This window comes from Pogona vitticeps, chromosome 1 (genome assembly GCF_051106095.1).
Source record: "Pogona vitticeps strain Pit_001003342236 chromosome 1, PviZW2.1, whole genome shotgun sequence".
NCBI classification, from domain to species: Eukaryota; Metazoa; Chordata; class Lepidosauria; order Squamata; family Agamidae; genus Pogona; species Pogona vitticeps.
Window position 1 is genome coordinate 73903027 of NC_135783.1, and position 16173 is coordinate 73919199.

The following is a 16173-nucleotide window of genomic DNA, read 5'->3' on the forward strand; positions in this document are numbered from 1 at the left end:
CACAGTCACATATTGTTTCATGGAAACAGACCCTTTCTACTGTTGGACTGCTACAGGCAGCCCCATTATATCATTGGGGGGTCTGTCTGTAACTGTTTTCCTAATGTATTTGCTGTTTTTCAGATACAGATTTTGCAAGTAGGCAACAGATGCTGACTGATAATTTGTTTAACTTAAGCAAAAGCTTAGTCACTAAAAATATGATAACAGCATTCTTCTTTGTCTCTGGAAATAATAAAGAGGATCCAGATGGGTTGTGTCATAGTCAAGGGTATCATTTGGGAATGGGTTATCTAAACATCTAATGTGGATATATGCACTTTATGACACTGTTTGATACCAGTACAAAAGTCACAACTGGAGTGAGATGCCACAATTCATTCTCCACCATTTGGATTCGCCTTCCACAGTACTGTTATTCAGTTGTAGCAATATGATCAATGAAAGAACTGCTGTAAGCATCTCCTTGCAGTGTAAGCCCTCCCTTCTTTCCCTGCCATGTTCACATTTCTACTTCCGATGCCTGTTGTGGATTGATCGCCTGTCCTGATCAAACAATGGATTTTCTCCCTAGTAGCTGCAGCAGAATGAATGCTATTGCTATCTAAATGTGACATCTCCTTGTTTATTCACGTCTATTCTCTTCTTTCCAGACCACCATTCCACCATCTTGCTTCTGCTGCTGTGGGAACTTGGATTTCAGTCACACACTGGTGCTACAGAGGATGGCAAAGGGAAGTAGGCAAGTCATATCATCTTAGTGATTGATTATTCTGCAGTAGCTGAACATGGCCTAAAACAAGCTGGACATGAAACTCTATTTCAAAATACAGAAATACTGGACAACACCAGCAATCATTATGTCAGACTGCACAGGGAAGCCATTGAAATCCACAAGCACCAGCAGAACTTCAACAGAAAAGAGGAAAGTTTGAAAGTCAACAAAACTTGGCTTCCAGCTCTGAAAAATACAGCGTGCAAAAGGTCAACGACCTCTACCCAGCCACAAGGACCGGGGATCATTACACACAAAAGACCAGCTAATGACACCCATCAATCACAGTGACAGTTAGTCTCTTCTCCTTATCCCAACAATACACCCACAACAAGACACACTAATCATTTCCTGAATAGGACAAAAGCCTATCTCATAGCCATAAATACTCCACTCCCAAGCAAACTACATCAGAGCACAGAGTGCCATCCTCTGAAGATGCCGGCCATAGAGACTGACGAAACGTTAGGAAGAACAACCTTCAGAACACGGCCAAAGAACCCGAAAAACCCACAACAATTACCCTGCTGAATGTATACCATCCATACAGGAGACTCTGATCTTCTCCCTTGCTCTTCACTGGAGACATTTCCCTGGGAAGTGTGTGGTAGTAGATTACAGCTCTCTGACACCACTTTTAACAGCATGCTTTGTTCTGTTTATGCATTTTGGCAGATTATAGTATTACCTGCATAACATCCCATGGAGAGCAACAGAATGGTGGGCCATGCAACTAATGCTGTACTGTGGCTAATTTACCATGCTACTTTGTCAAAATGGTGGCACAGCACTAATGGCAATGCAGCAATCCTTTCAATTCAGTCTGTGTTGGGCACGAATAATACTGCATTTTAAAGAATATATGATATGTGAAATCCACCCAGAACACCTTCCATTTTTCTTTAGGCCAAACAGGAATTTCTGTCAAATCACCATGCATTCAGTGCTGTGTTTCATTTTGTTTTTTTGCATGCATTCACATGACATTCAGAGTTGGTATCAGGGAACAGCTGGCATGGCTCTCCTCTGTGTGTTCATAACACTGAACATCCTCCTTCCCCATGTTCTTAAAATTTTGTTAGATGCTATCTCCACCTACTATGTCTGTAAACAGGATCCAAAGATGAGGGTTGGTGACACCTTTATTAGAGACCACTAAGAAAATACAAACACAAGCTAGCTTTTGACCAGTCAGGTTCAGCACCACTGCATTATGGATGGTGCATTAGTAACGAAGATCCAAAATTCATGGCAGGAAGCTAACACTGTGATTTTAAAAAATGTTCTAAAAGGTACCCTTACTTTTGGATTGTGAATAAGGACTTCACAGCTATTCTTTCCCTTTCCCAAGGGGGTTGCAGAATGTTTTCTGGGAGGGGGGGGTTCATGGTTCGCATATGTGTTGTAGCCCTTGTCAAAAAATATATTCCTGGAGCTTTCGGAACGGGAATATTAAAGTTAGTGTGTATGTCTGTGTATGAAAAACAGGCCCTTTGGAGGAGAAAGAAGCCTCTACTTTCTGAGAAGGGATGAACAGGACTATTTTTTAAAAAGAAATGCCAGCATAAAGATTTAATTGCTGCTGCTTCCATGAGAAAGGGATATTAATTATGACTCATCACTTCTAGAGAGCCTAAAGGAGGAGATGAAAAGGAAAAAGAAGACCCCTGCAACAAACCTTCCAGAAGGGGGACACAAACACAAACAACCTGGCTCTTCTGCAGCAGGTGCAAGGAAAGCTTTGTGCCAGTTTCTGAGGAGGGCCCTCTTTGCATGAAGGTTTTGCCCCCTCCCTGGTACCATGATGTCCTTACATGCCCTGTCCCATTTTTGAAATACTTTGCCACCTCTTCTCCCTTATGTTTAACCTCCTGTAGCCTGTTCCCTCCACAGTTTTGAACTGGTGGTGGTAGAGTCAGTGGCAGGAACAGTAGGAGGGCAAGCAGCAACAGCAGTGACATGCCGTCATGTTGGGGAATGACGGCAATAGTCTATTCATGCAAATGTGGCAAGGGGTTCATAGGTTAATTGGCTATGATAAAAGGGGGTTGTGACTTGAAAAAGTTTGGGAACCATTGTTTTAGACAGATGAAGTAAGGCAAGTAGTAGAGATATGGACAACTCTCCTGTTCAGCCCCGGAAGAGTTAGAGCTAGCAGCAAAAGCAGAGAAATTGGAAGGATCAACGTGTTTTCTTCTTGGCCCTGCTTATGGTGGTGCTGCTCTGCACCAGTTTACCAGAACGTGCAACACAGGGACCTACAATAAAAGGGAGAACCATCTGGTGCTTCCAGAATGTTTATAGCTTTCTCCGCAGTAAGTGCCGGATGAGACTTAGATGAGAATCTTTCGATTTTCTAAATGTTCTGGACAGCAAACTCTTAGCCCTAGGCCATATGGCCTGTGCTATGAGATTATGGGAGTTGTCATCTGTGAGGGCCACAGGTCCCTGACCTCTTTTAGGGGGCACTCCAAGGAATTCTTCTGCCCTTAGGCATGACAGCATAGGAAAATGCAGTGAGAGTAATCTGGAGTGATTAGTAGAAATGTCAAGCCAGCTATTTGATAACATCAACATGAGCTTACTTGGAAGTGTGATTCCTGAGGCCCACTACTTGAGGAAATCCTGTTGCTAAAAAGGCCACAGGTGAATCATTAGTTTTATACAGTGCCTGATATACAGGATGCAGGATTGTCAGGCAGGGTAACCAATATGTAGGAATCAAGCCATTTGTGTAAGAGTTTGGCAATATATAAAGTGTGCCTAAAAATTTAGCCAAGTTCTGGGATCTGGACATAATTTTCCTGTCACTACAGTGTAATCACCAGATGTACAATGACAGATGAAAAACCTCTCAACTCTCTCATTTATTTAGGCCATTAACATGAAGAAAACTGTTCTGTGAAGTTACAATTCCTCAGAACAAATATTCATGTTTAACACAAGTGCAACCTCTATAAAACTTACTCCCCTGTTTGTCTAATAAAATATAAATTGGCTATATTTTCTGTTAAACAACCAAACAGAATTACTTAAACAGAACAGTCAAATGAGGAACTAAAAGCCAGTGTAATCCCATCCAGGGTATGAAAACAAGCGCCTTGGAGATTGAGGTTTAAATCCCTCCCAGTTCTGTTGTGGATTCATTGGGTGGGCAAATATTCTTCCAACAGAGCTCTTCTATTCTTAAATAAAAACAGCAGATGTGTTCCTCACAGGGCTGTCCAAAGAAAGAATGTGATAAAGTATTCCATACAATGAGACAGAACTGGGAAAAGAAGCTTCTTTAGACTGAAGTTGCCAGATCCTCCAGACCAACATGGCCAATGGCATTGAAGTCTGATGCACAGGTAAGTTCTCCTTTAGAATTTCACTGAAAATAACATGAAAAGTTTCTTGGGGGAAGGGAATCTAAGCCCCTATGAATATCTGTGCAACCAGAGTAGAACCAAACATGCAGATCAACAGCCAATATATTCAGTATGGAATTCATATCTTATTCTTTCCTGCTTGAAGGCTATTACCATGATGAGTTGAAGTAAAAATGGTGTAAGGTTATTTAGTTTATCTGCAAGGTCCTCGGAGCATCAAACACGGCACACTCTATAGGGACATAAATCTTTGCTCATTTACTTTTCAAAGGTAAAAATCAAACATTTTGACTTTCCTCCACTCTTAAACATATGAGATGTTGTTACTGTTGTCATTGTTGCTGAATTTTGGCATCTTTTTGCAAATTTATTTTTGCTGAAAAGATTTTTTAAGAGAAAGACGTATGTATTTTGCACAAAACTCAAGGTTTGAGATGAAAAACATAAGCTTTTTACACAAAACCAAGTTTTGCACCAAAACCCAAGACTGTCTATTTTAGATGGAATGTCTTCATTAGAGATGGGAGTATTCGTATATGAATATGAATATCCCCACACAGGTGGCAATAACGATGGTCTAGCCCCATGGGGCTGGACGGTCCACTCACCAATCTGCTGTGGATGTGGATGGCATGATTCTACCAATGGCTCTGAAGTGCGCAATCCGCTCACCACTCCTGGCAGGAGGTGGAAGAACAAGCCTTGCTGCAAGGTTGAAGAGTGGTGAGCGGATCGCACGCTGTGGAGCCATTCGTAGAATCGCACTGTCCACGTCAGATCGGTGAGTCGACCGTCCGGCCCCATGGAGCTGGACCCTTGTTAACGCCACCTGTGCTGGGATATTTGTATTCGTATACAAATACCCCTATCTCTAGTCTTGATATAATTAATACATCCTTTTTATCAAGGACAAATACATTTGTCACATTATTATTTTGTAAATTTGACAGTAAACACATTTTGCCTGGTCTAGAGAGGGACCAGTGCACTCTTTGGCAAATTAGGTTTTGGCCTGCTCTTATATCTGCTTTTAATTATTTAAAATATTTATAAATTAAAATATCAAGAGTTATGAGGAGAAAAAGCTCAGCTGGCTCCATGTTGATATATAATCTGAACTGGAACATCTTTTATTCAAATTAGCGAAGCAGGCAGACTGGACTGAGAGGTCCAGCTTTATGGTAGAACGACTTGCAGCCAAGGATCTCAGATGCTAATGGAATGCAGCAGATTTCTCTCCTGTTACATTCACAAAATCCTATCTAGTTAAAAACTAATAAAATATCACCACCAGCATTACTTTTATATATTTTAAGAAAGTGCAGGTGACCTTCAGACACTTAGAACTGCCTGTGATGGCAAATGTTGGCCCAGTGTGCTAGGAGAAAAGCTAATGATATCTCACTGCTTTATTTTCTTTACATTTCCTGGCCTGCAGAGGTAAAAAAAAAACCACAATCATTAATCTACTGATTAACAATGCTAATCAATATGTTAATGTTGAAACTGTCCCCTAAGCCAGTCAAATTAGCTGGGAGAACAACATATCCTAATCTTGCAGTTCAGAAAATCAAAGCCCAGTTAGACATATGTGGTTGATATATGCATGAAAATAATTGTAATACTTCTAAAGAAATTATATTAAGCTGATCCAAACAAACATCAAACAAACAAACAAACCCAAAGGATGATGAATCTGCTTCTCCTAAATCAAAAGAAGTTAATTTTTAGTGAAACATGTTTGACAAAGAACCTCTTCTACAACTCCGCTGTTTAACCAAGGGCATACGCAGCCAGAGATTATCAGCTTGCCAACCCTTACTCCCCTGTCTTCAGTGACCTCAAGTAAATTAAAGTTCTCCAGTCATGACAAAGAACTCAAATAATAAGCAGCTGAAGAGTTTAAGAAATTCTACAGTACAATTAAGTAAAATGACGCCATCAAACTGTTTCCCACAGAAGGCATCCAAGAAAGTTCAGTGCACCTCCTAGAAACTAAACTCCCAGTAAACTGCTGGCAGGTATACAAGTTCATAGCAATCCAGATTTATCAGTTGTAGCTCATTTGTTCTAATGTACCTCTTGACTAAACAGAACAACATTTTGACTTTATCTTATCAAGTAGATTTTTTTCAGTTTTTTTTAAAAGTACAGTACAATAAAATTGTACAAATTGTTCATAAAGACCAACTAAGAAGCGTATGTGAGTATCAGGGTACTACAGAAAGAACGAGTGTGTTCCATTAAGATCCTTTATCATTCAAAAAACCACTGAGTATCTCTCTTAGGCAGAAAGCTGAAATATAAACTAGTTAAAGTAAATTTTAATTGTCACCTGCTGCATGACTGCACAGTAGGGGTGTGCCATTTGGTGGGTGGATGGATGGATGGATGGACAATATATCATAGAAGTGAGTACAGCCCCTCACATTTCATAAATATTTTAGTATATCTTTTCATGTGACACCACTGAAGAAATGACACTTGGCTACAATGTAAAGCAGTGAGTATACAGTTTGCATAACAGTGTAAATGTGCTGTTCCCTCAAAATAACGCAACGCACAGCCATTAATGTCTAAACGCTGGCAACAAAAGTGAGTACACCCCTAAGTGACAATGTCAAAATTGGACCCAGGTAGCTGTTTTCCCTCCCTGGTGTCATGAGACCCGTTAGTGTCACAAGTCTCAGGTGTGGAGAGGGAGCAGGTGTTATCACTCTCAATCTCTCAGACTGGTTGCTGGAAGTTTCACACGGCACTATCTGAACTATCTGAAGTTCTGAAAAAAACAAATTGTTGCTCTGCATAAAGATGGTCTAGGCTATAAGAAGATTGCCAAAACCCTGAAACTGAGCTGGAGCATGGTGGCCACGGGGACAGGAGGCAAAGGGGACAAGAGGCAGAGGGCAGTGGGTGTAGCTTTGGAAGCCTGGCAAGCCAAAAGCCATCCCGACCTCCGCACCCACTGCCAGCTTCCCAGGTGTCCAAACCCCCTCCACTGCCCTCTGCCTCCCGTCCCCGTTGCCCTTTGCCTCCCATCCCCACAGGGACAGGAGACAGAGGGCAACGGGGACAGGAGGCAGAGGGCAGCGGGTGCAGCTTTGGAAGCCCGGGAAGCCGAAAGCCACCCCGATCTCTGCGCCCACTGCCAGCTTCCCAAGCATCCAAACCCCCTCCACTGTCCTCTGTCTCCCGTCCCCATTGCCCTTCCGTCCCTGACAGGAGACAGAGGGCAGCGGAGGGGGTTTGTCCCCCGTGGTCAGGGTGGCTTTTGGCTTCCCGGGCTTACAAAGCTCTGCCCGCTGCCTCCTGTCCCTGGTGCCCTCTGCCTCCTCTTCCCATGGGGAGAGGAGGCAGAGGGCAATGGGGAGAGGAGGCAGAGGGCAGCGGAGAGGGTTTGATTTCCTGCCCTTTCCCCCTGCCTTTCATAGGTTGAAGCTCCGGTCGCAAGTTGAACCTAAATTTTATGGCCAGAGCTTTTCGTACCTCGAAATTTTCGTAAGTAGGGACGTTCGTAAGTTGAGGCCCTGCTGTATTACATATTCTAGACCAGTGATGGCGAACCTATGGCACGCGTGCCATAGCTGGCACGTGAAGCCCTTTCTTCTGGCACGCGACAAACCTTTTGAATTGGCTGCAGCTGGGATTCCCCCTTTCTCTTCCTGTTCTAGGTCCTTTAACTTCCTGTCCACCCCATGATTCCCCCTTTAACTTCCTATCCGTCCCCATGATTCCCCCTGAAACTGCTACTTCCTGTTACGGTTCTGGTCTTCCGGGCTGCATGGCAGCCACTGGTTTCTTCCCCACCCCCTCATTTTGGGCACTTGAGCTGAAAAAGGTTTGCCTCCACTGTTCTAGACATATGAACTGTTATTCTTTTAGACCAGTATCTTTTCCACAGTCAACTTGATCTGCGTAGGGCTAGTTATATTCCCTAAATTCTTCTTCTTCTTCTTCTTCTTCTTCTTCTTCTTCTTCTTCTTCTTCTTCTTCTTCTTCTTCTTCTTCTTCTTCATCATCATCATCATCATCATCATCATCATCATCTCTCCCCCCTCTCCCTGTCTTGCGAAGATGGGAGGCAGAGGGCAGCGGGGACAGGAAGTAGAGGGCAGCGGGTGCAGCTTTGGAAGCCTGGGATTTTTTTTCCTTTGCCGGAATGGATTAAATGGTTTTCAATGCATTCCTATGGGAAAAGGTGCTTCGACTTATGACATTTTCGAGTTATGGCCACCAGTCCAATACAGATTAATTTTGTAAGTTGAGGCACCACTGTACATGATGAAGGGTTTTGTAGCAAATAGATACATTGTGGTATGAAGCTGTGTTCTCAGTTGAAAGATTCTCTCACCCATAGATTTTTATTCCTTCTGTAAACTGTGAGAGCCAAATATACAAGAAATGAGTTACAATTTAAAACTGTTTTATTTAAATAGTTATCAATTATCCTCTGTATCAGTCAGGCATGTGAGATAGTAGCTTATCTATCAAAGGAAAAGGGTTCATGTCCACAATAATTTACAGCACAATGGGGAAATTCACTTACAAGTCCCTACTCACTCCACCCTCCTTGTTGCCTTGGACAAAGCAGTGTCTCTCAAGCTGGGACACTAGGTATCCCTGGCCTCAACAATTTAGTGGGCACTAAACCACAGTTTAACTATATTTGCTGGAGTTAGAAGGAGTTGGCTTATCATGTGGTCTGGACCAGGTTTATCATAGCTTTTTAACCCTGACTAAGTTAAAAAACCAGCTTCAGAAACAACAGTTTGGATGTGGCTTGTTATGAAACTGACTATTGCTAGTAGCTGACCCCGATCCCTGGCTTGGATGGCACTACATGTCAAGAATCCAAGAAAGCAAAGACTCCCTGCTGTGCAGTAAAAGGAGAAAGGGACAGCCCTTTTGCTTAAGCATTGTGCAATGCTTGAGCATTGCTCCTTTCTGTCCAGATCCTTCATACTGAACCATGGGTTACTCAACATAAAAGAAAGGCAAAGTTTCTAGGTGTAGAAAACTGGGTTTCATTTTCTTAAAAAAAAAAATCCAACCCAAAGTCTCAATAATTTGCTAAAACATGTTGGGCTCTTTTAGTAAGTACAGTGGTGCCTCGACTTACGAACGTCTTGACTTGCAACTGATTTGAGTTACAACCAGCTCTGGTTGCAAAATTTTGCTGACTTGTGACCAGCACTTTGAGATACGACTGAAAAAAAGCTCCCTCCCTCCTTTTCTGCCCTTTTTTTAACCTTAGAGGTCACCTTATTTTTTAAAAAAAGTCTCCCCCTAGTGGACGGATTAACTGCTTTTGCATTAGTTCCCATGGGAAAGAATGCTTTGAGATACACCAGCGCCTTGAGATACAACCAAAAACAGCTGGACCAGATTAATTGTATTTCAAGGTATTCCTATGGGAAATGGTGATTTGAGTTACGACCAACTTGAGTTACGACCATCACCCTGGAATGAATTAAATCTGCAACTCAAATCATCACTTGAGTTTTCTATATTTTGAGACCTTTCTCTTCTTCAAATTGGGTTCCACTGAATGTTTGCAATTTCTTTTAAGTTTTGAACCATGAGTTAGACTATAAACTTTGGAAACTGCAACTAGGGCAGTGTCTCTGAAGTTGTCCCTTTTTTGCCGTATTGCCTTGAGAATAAAACATGTTCCTTGTGGGAAAAGTAAGGTATAAAAATAGAACAACACTAAATGCTATTTCAAGCATCAAAGCACAGAAATACAGCATTTAGTCTGTACTCTGGTCCAGGCTTCTCACTGTGTAATGTGAAGCTACTGATTTAGTCAGTAGATTCCAGAAGGATGTCATTTTTCTTCCTCCATTTTTTAGCCCTCTTTGTCACAAAATTCCCCAAATGGATTGTCACCCTTCACTCTGGATATGAAAAGTTCAGGCGTAATGCATCAATAAGTTTGGAAGTTATTTTCACTAAAGAACATCAATAAGTTTGGAAGTTATTTTCACTAATGCCATCTACACACTATCCAATCATTTTAAAACACAGTGTCTCATCACTGATCTATGCCAACTCAGTATCACTACCAAACAAATAAGCACCATTCTGTCAGATACTCCCGTGTGTTCTAATTTAACAAGAGATTGTGTTCTATTACTATGGGGTCAGTCTCCTGAAAACGGCATGCTGTGTCAAGAATAGGCTAAATTACATATTTTCAGAGTTTCCTTTCATCTGGGTTGAACACATTTGCTGGTTTAGTTATTAGATTTCGGGGTTCCAGATGTACAGCTGAAGTGGTTTTGATATATCTCCTAAGATACCCATGTCATATATATCACAATTATAAGCCTTCATTTCCTCTTCCCCCCTGTGTCTTCTGTGGTTTTGGGGAATGGGGAGATTAGAGGTGTGGCTGAGTGTATGAACAGACAGTCTCAGTTCGAAAGGAGATGACAGATGAATTTAAGGCAAAAGGATCTGAAAGTAGAGTACACCACTTTTGACAACATATCAAACATTTCAAAAGCATAGATGACAACTCTGGAGTCTGTTTTATATTACCCTTCCACAGAAGTCAATTATGTGGGATTGAATACAGTGTTAGCACACTTTGGAATCACCAATGTGTGACTGTAATTATGTGCTATCTTTTTACAGAAAGCATCTCCTGGCACAGAAAAAGAGAGGGCTTGAAAAAATATGCAATATACTGTACACATATGCATAAGAAAAAAACAGGATGAGGGTCAAATTACACATAATAGATAAAGTATTATCAGAAGTGGGAAGTGTACATTCCTTCACGCCTGACAAAGTCTGTTTTTTACCTCCAGATGATCATGGCTGTGCCCCAAAAGCCGACTGGGTAATTTGTAAATTATGGGAAACATGGAAACCTTTGTGCTGTAACAATCAACCACTTTTAGCACTTGAAGAATTCTTCCTCTTATAATGTTCTACTCTCACAAGGCAATGTATGGTTTGCCCTTGGATCACCATGCAGCTTGGGATACTGGTACTTAATAGCCCTTCAGCATCCTACAATCTGACAGAGATTTCCCTAGACTACAGAACATATTCTAATTATGACCAAATCTGGCTGTGCTGATTCTGTGGATGTGAGGGCATGCGTACGTCAAAACTGATCATTTTTGTCTGAAAATTGGCAACAAGACACCCAAACAGATGCTTGCTTTCAATTTCTATCAAATTATCTCAATTATTCCCTCAGTATGTCTCCAGTTCCATGAAATGCTTTGTTAATGTGCTACAGCTAAAAATGCATGCCATGACATGATTTGGCTTCAGATAACTTGACACCTACTTCAAACTATACATTTTATAAAGACCACACTAATGTAAGATGCAAAACTGTCTGTGGCTATGCAAAAACAGTTCAGTTGAGGCTTTAAATAAACTTGATTCTATCTTGCTATACAAATGATCCTGGAGACAATGATATAATGTTTTATTTCGGTTTTTAGCAACATTTGTGAAAGACAGCAGGCTAGTCTCTACTTATGCAATGTGTAGCCTATAACCATATTTAACTTCTTGTAGAGGCTGGTCACATACCTTCTTGAGTCAACATTAATACTGCAATAAGTATATTTATCTCCCTTTACTGAACAGATAGCTATATTTTCCTGCACAATGGAGGAGAAGATTGGAACTAATACATCTGTTTGGATAGCTGTGTAATGCATTCCTTTTCTGTTTTCTCTGTACTGCATTTGTAATCAGAGCTCCCTCTCAAAATTCAATTAAATGGGAGCTAATAAAAATTAACTAACTTAGCCTTTTGACAACAGCAACCCATGGAAGGAATACTTATTAGATGGAACTCCATACAGTAGAAGCAATACAAGGAGTACATTTCTCTTGGGTTTCTGACCTAATTCACTGAGGGCCTCTTCTCACAGTGCCTTTGTGATGTGTATTGTTTTCATTTGTAGTGACTGCTTGTTGGATGTTAAAGTCTATGTTTGTTTAATTTTATATCTGTAACTTCTATTTTTTTTTTAAAAAAATATTTTTAATTCCAATGTTGTAAGCTACCTGGAGAGAATACTGCCTTGTAGGTGGCTTAAAAATTGTTCAGAATGATAAAATAAATCTATGGCAATAAACAAGAATGTGTATGTGCTTGTGTGTCTCTTCATGTAAAGACATTTGGGAGGATTTGTCTCACTGACCAGGATTAATTGTCCCTTGTGCCCTTCAGCATCCTACAAAGCTTCAACAGAATGTAAATGATACCAGAAATGGATGAAAGAGGATAGATCAGAAGGTTTCTTATGCATGATGAAATGGCAACGTTTGCAGTAAGTATCACATTTCATTCAAAATTGTCACAACAAGGCAAACCATCCAGAGTTATACTGTAGTTTGTTACCCAACACTACTTTCTTTCCTTCCCCTACTACTGCAGCCTTTTTTTTTAAAAAAATGCTCCAAAGGTTGCTTAACTTCCCAGATCACAATTCTGGGGTACCGAGGGCGGCAAGAGGAATGACAGATTGCCATTTCTGACAGAAGCAACAGGATCCATCAGAAGCACCCTACTGGATTTTGGCCATAATCTTTAACCCATCTCTTTGAATTTTGTATTCATCCAGTGAGTACCTGTGATTAAAAGATTATAATCACCCATACTGATTTAAGAAATATCACTTACTTAAGTTTTATTGTAAATGCCTAAAGACTAACTGTTTGAATGTCTCACTGCAAGTTTTATCTCTCAAGTTACAACCAGACCAATATTATGCTATTTTCTAACCTGAGGCTAACATATCTTTTTAAAAAAAAGTTATGTTTTTTTTTTCAAAGAATGAACTTCAGATGAATACAGAGGGTGGGAAGAGCAGGAGCACTCATTGTATGAAAACAGTAACTCTGAGTTGTAAAAACACAACTACCAGTTCTCATATGCCCATCTTCTCAGCTTACATATCATACTGCATGTGCTGCTGACCTACAGGCTGGACAGCAATATTTTTTAACTATTCAGTATGGCAACCACAGTGGAGTTCATGTATAGGACATCAGATGCATATGCCTTGATATTGTCAATGATCTGTCCAATGAGAACTCTACGAACATTCATAGTAAAAGATAAAGACTATCTGAAAATTGTGACTCTAAAGTGCAAGTTGGTTACTTCAGGATGCTGCTGCAACACATTTGAAAGAGCTTGTACAATGAAAAATTGCCTAGTTATCTTAAAATTTTAATGTTTTTCATTTTATCCATATTTCATTTACATAAGATAAAGGTAAAGGTTCCCCTTGACAATTTTTGTCCAGTCGTGTCCGACTCTAGGGGGCGGTGCTCATCCCGCTCTTCAAGCCATAGAGCCAGCGTTTTGTCCGAAGACAATCTTTCCGTGGTCACATGGCCAGTGTGATTTAGACACGGAACGCTGTTTACCTTCCCACCGAGATGGTACCTATATATCTACTCGCATTTGCATGCTTTCGAACCGCTAGGTTGGCGGGAGCTGGGACAAGCAATGGGCGCTCACTCTGTCGCGTGGATTCGATCTTACGACTGCTTGGTCTTCTGACCCTGCAGCACAGGCTTCTGTGGTTTAGCCCACAGCGCCACCACATCCCTTGCGTTCATTTACATGCATAGTTTTAAATTGTGCAACACCCTGATGTGAATAAAGCAAGCAAGCAAGTAGCCTTGTCAACATGATTGACGATACATTATAAAAATAATCATGCTTAAGAGGCACAGAGTGAGGTCTTCAGTGATGATGATAAAAGATGGATAACTTTATATGGGAGAAGATGCTTTCAAACAGTCTGATCACAAATCATTTAGGACTTTATACAGTATATAATTGCCAGCTCTTTCAATTTCCTCCTGAAATGAATAGGAAGCCTACATATCTTATGTTAACAATGAAGTTATATGCCCTCTATACCAGGTCCCCACCAACTCTCTGGCTGTTGGCTGAAAGTATATAGCAAGGGTCAGGGGAGTCAATTTCTGGGAACTCCTTTTGCTAGCATGGCACTGGACAAACCCTGTCTTTTCAAAATAAATATTTTTTCTTCTTGTTCCTACTCTCCAAATTCGTATTAGTAGCATAAGCTTTATTAATTTTATGTAGTATCTAAGCTGCATTATATAGTTTATTTAATAAAGATCAATTATCTGAGTTTGTGTGTTTTGTCTGAATACATTCTAAAAAAGTCACCTCAAAAAAGACACTCAAACTAATAGCCAGCTATTAGTTAAAGGTATCTTAACTAATAACTGGCTAGATAGCTCAGTGGTTTAGGTATCTGGCTGTGGAGCCAGAGGTCATGTGCCTCCTCTGAGTAGATTCAGCCTGCGGCAAGCTGCACAGCCCCAAGGCAGCCCTAGAAGAAGGAAATGGTCAAGCACTTCTGAGTATTCTCTATCTGGAAAATCCCAAAAAGGGTTGCCGTAAGTCAGAATAACATGACTATTATTATAACAACTAAACAGAAGAAGTGCAGAACAAGACCAATTTTGGAAAAATAATCAGCAAGAGACAGAAAAATGACCTGTAAGCTGAAGTAGGAGATATGAAAGGAACTAAGGATCATTTCACTATTAAACTCAGGAAAAAGGACATATTATAGACAAGTATAATTCACATTCTGCAGAACCTGTATTGCAAAGGTCCAACAGAAACAGATGTGATATTAGGAAGAATTTAGAAAGTACCGAAGAACCAAATGGGATAGATAACTAGGTACTCCTAGTACAGAATTTTGGAATTCCTTGTTATTCACTTTTAACATTCCTTCCTGTAGCCTAAACATACCCATTTTTATAGTGTGCCTGAAAGCTGTGTATTCTAGACCCCACCTCATCTTTGTTGCTATCTTCTAAAACCACATTAGCTTTTTTTCTTTAAAAAGTATAATGACCAAAATTGGGCATAATAATACACTATCTAGTGTTTCAAGGAAATTAAAATCAACTGACAAGTCAGAATGTGATCTCTAGTTACATCCATGCTGTAAACATCCAATTAACTTCTTCCAGCATCTCATGACTTACGTTTTTCACAAATAAAGTTGCTCCCTGGAAACCAAACTTTGACCTATTGTGCTCTGTTTTGCTTTTCAATAGGTGCATTCCTGCATTCTGGATAACTTTAGTTTGGAAACATTTATTCATAATGTACTTATGATCCTTCTTTGTTGTTCCTCTAAACGGATATTGGTGGTAAACAATATCTTCTGAATTCCAATCATGCATTAGGCTTTAGTTTCATATGTCAACTTAGAAATGTAATTACGGTGCCAAAAAGCTAAGGCAATTAGGGAAGAGAACAAGAGAAAATATTCTTATTTTGGTGTAATCTTCAATTATTTTTATACTTCGATAAGGCAATATCCATGCTGGTCATCAACACTAAAGCATATTCATGCTATGAGTTCAGAAAGAAACGGGTGTGCCTCAGCACTTGATTGTCCTGATGTGTAACTCACATTGTGAACAAGAAACCACCGTTAGGACAGAATATGAAGAGACAGAGTGGTTTTCTATAGGCCAAGATGTTAGATACAGGTCCATTTTATTCCCTTATCTGCTCAATCTGTATGCAAAACATATTGTAAGGAAAGGCAGAGTAGATTCAGAAGAAGGGAGAGTGAAAATCAGTGGAAGAAATTTAAGAGATGCAGACGACATCTTACTGGCAGAAAACAGCAATGGCTTGAAATGACTGTTAGAGAAAGTGAAGGAAGAAGGTGTCGAAACAGAACTGCAGTTGTACATTAAGAAGACAAAAATGTCTTAACATTTTCAGCATCTCATGACTTACGTTTTTCACAAATAAAGTTGCAGCCAAGAAATCAGAAGAAGACTGAGACATGAAAGGGCAACGATAAAGGAATCAGAAAAGATAATCAAGTGTAAGGATGTGTCACTGGAGACTTAAGACCAAGATTATCCACAGTCATATTTCCAAACAGTATGCACGGGTGTGAAAGCTGGATAGTAAAGAAAGCTGACAGGAAAAAATATATTTGTTTGAAATGTGGTGCTGGAAAAGAG

The 16173-nt window shown here is 40.3% G+C and overlaps 1 protein-coding gene and 2 long non-coding RNA genes across 3 annotated transcripts in view; 2 read left to right on the forward strand and 1 right to left on the reverse strand.

Annotated features, from left to right (window-relative positions):
- LOC140705935 (uncharacterized) overlaps positions 1-2346 on the forward strand; it is an 84984-nt gene extending 82638 nt beyond the window's left edge. Inside the window, exon 3 of the long non-coding RNA XR_012085567.2 lies at positions 654-2346. This is a non-coding gene — a long non-coding RNA (uncharacterized LOC140705935). The remainder of the gene's footprint in view (positions 1-653) is intronic.
- The window catches only part of MTHFD1L (methylenetetrahydrofolate dehydrogenase (NADP+ dependent) 1 like), a 190607-nt gene that overhangs the window by 19104 nt on the left and 155330 nt on the right, over positions 1-16173 (reverse strand). The window lies entirely within an intron of this gene.
- LOC140705936 (uncharacterized) lies at positions 3993-12737 on the forward strand. The gene is made up of 3 exons (XR_012085573.2): positions 3993-4125; positions 12353-12452; positions 12605-12737. It is a non-coding gene; the product is annotated as an uncharacterized LOC140705936 (long non-coding RNA).